The sequence below is a fragment of the Ictidomys tridecemlineatus genome, chromosome 8 (genome assembly GCF_052094955.1).
Source record: "Ictidomys tridecemlineatus isolate mIctTri1 chromosome 8, mIctTri1.hap1, whole genome shotgun sequence".
NCBI classification, from domain to species: Eukaryota; Metazoa; Chordata; class Mammalia; order Rodentia; family Sciuridae; genus Ictidomys; species Ictidomys tridecemlineatus.
Window position 1 is genome coordinate 29,467,980 of NC_135484.1, and position 4,489 is coordinate 29,472,468.

The following is a 4,489-nucleotide window of genomic DNA, read 5'->3' on the forward strand; positions in this document are numbered from 1 at the left end:
AATAATAATAAATTATAATAATAAAATTAATTTAAATTGGAAACTTTCTACCAAGACTATCTAAGTAAATTCTCACAAAATCTTGTGAGGTAGCAATTATGATTGTATTTATTGATGTGTCAGCATATGGAAACCTAGATGAATGAACCTTTTAATTCTGATAATGAATAAATGGAAAACCCATATCTTGAATTTGTGGCTGGTGTCCCAATGCATTTTCCCCTTCCTAAGCCTTGTATATAAAGTCTTGATTGCAATGGTGCAATGATTGAAAGTCCACAAAAAGGTTAACTTCAAATTGCTTTATTGCTTCAGCCAATATTTCATCATGGTCATGTGGAAATCTGTACTCTGTGCTTCCTCTACTTTGATCCACCACCTTTGCCTGGCATAGTGGTAAAGTCCTCTCTTAAAGTGGAAACAGGGGCCTTCTCTCTTCTCTCATGTCCATTCTCCCCTCATCCAATATCTTCCCTCTCACTGGTACAAAGCCACATTTGATGAGCTTATAATTATTTTTAAACTTCTTTCCATGAAGTGATACCTGCATAGCAATAGAGAAGAGAATGTAATCCATTCTGCAGAAGTTAAACCACGGGTCATGGGAAGAGCACGAGGTGGTAAGAAGGGCATTCTATGGAGCCCTCTATGGAAAAAGTTGAGCTCAGGATATGTCCATCGAGCTCCAGGTTGGAAAGTTCATAATGGTCACACTAAAACCAACCACTGGAATCCCTCAGGTTGGGAGAAAAATGTCTTCCAGATGAACAAGAAGAAAAAGAAAGAGGACAGAAGTGAGGAAAGGAGGAAATAATGGAGGAGAGAGAATAAAAAGGAAAGAGGAAAGAGAGAAAAGAGAGAGAACTGGAGAGGAGGGGAGGAGAGAGGAGGGAAAGAAAGAAGGCAAAATGAAAAATGGAAGAAGGAAAGAGAAGAAGAGAAAGATAAAGAAAATGAAAAAGGAAAAAGAAAAGAAGGGGAGGTGTGCTTTTTGTACAGTCATGTTTTCCTGCTCTTAGAAGACAATAACTTTCAGGTAGCCAATAAAGGTAATTTTTGTTAGAAAATCAATCGCATTTGTCCAATGGCCTCGTTTCTGCAAATTCTTATCAGAGGTTATTAATAGAGGAATAAGGAAAAGATTAAAGAATTGGATAAAAGTATAATCTATGCATATTGAAGTATAACAAAAGGACCCACGAGCTAGCTATTTGGATAACTGTAGAATACCACAGAATCGTTAGGAAAAGCTGGCATACATGTGGTTTAGGGCCTATCCAAGGTAAGAAAGGAGGATTGCAAAGACCTACTTCTTGAGCATCCTTCTATGAGGAAGCACTACCATGAGCTACTTGGATCCAAGCCTGAAAACCATCAGTGCATCACTCTTTCTTCTTGCCATGCCAACAAAGGGAGGCAGGAGAAAGAACTCTCTTTGTGACTCACTGGAAGGTGAGCAGGCATGCCAACTCTGCCGTCCTCGTCCTTCTCTCCTGGTTCTCCAAAGAGTCTTGCTGGGGCTCCCCAGCACTGTGTTATAGCAACAGTACTTTGAGGCTTTCTTTCTCCCACTAATCCTGCTAACAAGATAGTTCCAGAACACAAATAGGTTGAATTCCCTTTGCTTAAGAAGCTTAAACTCCTTGGATGTCCTGCCCTTGCCTCGGGATAAAATTCAGACACCTTAAGCGAGCGCACAAGGTCTTTTGTGAGTCAGCCCCTATTTAATTCTGCAGTCTCCATTTTCACTGGAGCTTGACCTGAATACGAAATTGCTTGCAGTTCTAGAAAAGACATTTTCTGGTGATGCCAGGTCTGTGCCTGGGCTGCTCCCTCTGCGGGATCATCTTTCCCTGCTCCCTCACCTGGCTGCCTCTGCATAGGCCCTAATTCTTTCATGAAGTCTTCCCTCCCATAGCCTGCCCCTACCTGCCCCTACCCGCCCTTATTCCCACAGTCTGTTGAAGTGTCCCTCTGAAGACTGCTCCCATCTTACACTGTAATTTTCTTTATTAGGCTGCCTGTCAGAATTTGTTTATTTTCTTATCCACACCAGGTTTTTGAATTCTTTCCCAGCAGGCACCTAAACACACTTCTGGTACAGAATAAGGGCTCAATACAGTAGACCTTTGTCAAATAATAAACCAACAAACAAATGGCAACCAAAAGACATGAAGTGTGGGGAGGGTGGTGGTGGTGGTGGTGGTAGAGTGGTTTCTCTGTGGTGTTACCTGAACTGGACAAAGTAGTGAGAATCCGGGAAAACTGGGCTCTCCTCTAACTTCAACATGAATTAAATGACCACCTTTGGGCAAGTCATTTAACCTCTCTAAAGCTCAGCCAGCTTTTTTTTTAGTAAATAAGAGAAGTGCCATAGTTTTGTGAGGATAAATAAAATCTGCAATACATAGTGCCTGAAATATTATCTAGAATATATTAAGGATTTAATAAGTAAAAGTCTAATCATTAAGAATCTAATAAATAATAATTATATTCCCTTGAAGTTTCATTTTTTTTATCCTGATTAAATCAACTAGATCAACTCAATAAAATCAAAGGGATTTAGACTAGGAATTTAAAATAGAGAATTATCAATCAAGCAAATGAAAACTTTCTGGCACGTAGAGGAGAAGTACGAAAGAGCAAGCAAATGACAGAAGGATTAAGTTTCAAAATGGATGGGAAAATCTATTTCACATGAGTGAGAATATCTCCACTGTCTTTTCTCCTTTGCTTCAGTGTTTCACTTTACTATATTTTATAGAGATAAAATTTGTATACAAATATTAAGTATACAATTTGGGTTGGTGGGGGGGAGTACTGCGGATTGAACCCAGGGGCACTTAACCACTGAGCTGCATCCCCAGCCCTTTTTTTATATTTTATTTAGAGACAGTGTCTCACTGAGTTATTTAGGGCCGTGCTAAATTTCTGAGGCTGGCTTTGAACTCCTGATGCTCCTGCCTCTGCCTCCCGAGCTGCTGGGATCACAGGCATGCACCACCATGCCTGGCTTTGAAGTATACAGTTTGATGAGTTTTGACAAATTTGTATATCCATGTAATCAACAGTACAGTCATGACATAGAATATTTCAATAACTTAAAAAAAATTTTCATATGCCTTTGTTTGATCAATTCCCCCTAAGACAACAATTATTGAAATCCCCAGACTCAGAGGACTAAAGTTCAATTAAAAATTTAAGGAAGAACAAGCAGAAGATTAAGAAAATAAGAAGTAAAGCTATCTTTATTTACAGATGACATGAAAAGACTACTAGAACTAATTGAACTTAGTTTTGAGAATGCACAAAAAATTATATACTAACAGAAAATAATTGGAAAAGTGAAATTGTAAAAAGCAATTAAATTTATAATAAATATTAAAGAACATAAGATACTAAGAACTGAAGTTTTCAAAATAAGTGTAAGGCCTTTGTATTAAAAAACTACCAAATATAACACATTGCTGATAGAAATGTAAGAAGACCTCCCCAAAAATGGAAAGAGGAAGAGATATACTACATTTATAGACTGAAATTGTTGATATTAAGAATAAGTTTCTTCTTGCGAGCTGGGGCTATAGCTTAGTGACAGAGGGCTCACGTAGCATGTGTGAGGCCCTGGGTTTGATCCTTAGTAACACATAAAGATAAACAAATAAAAGAAAGGCATTCTGTCCATCTCCAACTATAAAAAAACATTTAAAAATAGTAAGTTTTTTCTCAAATTAATCTATAAAATCGATCTAATTCCAATCGAGCTCCCAATAGGTTCTTTTGACTACACTAAGTACCTCATATAAGTGGAATCATATAGTATTTGTCTTGTGCCTGTCTTGTTTCACTTAACAAAAACCACTCAAATTTCATTCATATTGTAATATAAGTCAGAAATACAGTAGCTGATTTGTGAAGATTGGACCAACCCTGCACAACAGGGTTAGGCATTACTTGATTGTAATGTATTGGGTTTTTTTTTTATAGATTGCTGGATTTGATAATATTTTGGTAAATATTTTTGCATTGATGACCATGAGGAATATTGGTCCATTATTTTCTTGTAATGCATCAAAAAGTTTGATATCAAAATTAATCTAGCATCATAAAATTGACTGAAAATTAATCTCCTCATTCATAACTTCTAAAGAATTTTATAATGTGAGAGACCATCTAGATCTGGGATTATTTTTATGTATAGGTTTTTAATACAAATTTCATTTTCAAGCCAATTTTCTATAATTTGGACTTACTATTTTTTTATGTGTCAGTTTAAATTAAAATGTTTTTCATGGAATTTGTTCATTTCCATCAAAGATATTAAAAATGTTGACATAAAGTTTTCTAAAATATCAATTTTTGGGTCCTTTTAAAGACTGAATTATCCAGTAACATCCCCTCTTTCTTTTACAATATTAGCAAGTAATATTTGTCAGTCTTCCTAGGTTATCAATTTTAGAAAGTCCTTTCAAAAACAGTGTGGAAATTCCTC

General features: G+C 36.5%; 1 long non-coding RNA gene across 1 annotated transcript; it reads right to left on the reverse strand.

The window, feature by feature from the left end:
- Positions 1 to 287: 287 nt before the first annotated feature.
- LOC144365852 (uncharacterized) lies at positions 288 to 1,560 on the reverse strand. The gene is made up of 2 exons (XR_013424583.1): positions 1,447 to 1,560; positions 288 to 544 (listed from the first exon to the last, which is right to left on the reverse strand). It is a non-coding gene; the product is annotated as an uncharacterized LOC144365852 (long non-coding RNA).
- Between the last annotated feature and the right edge of the window lie 2,929 nt (positions 1,561 to 4,489).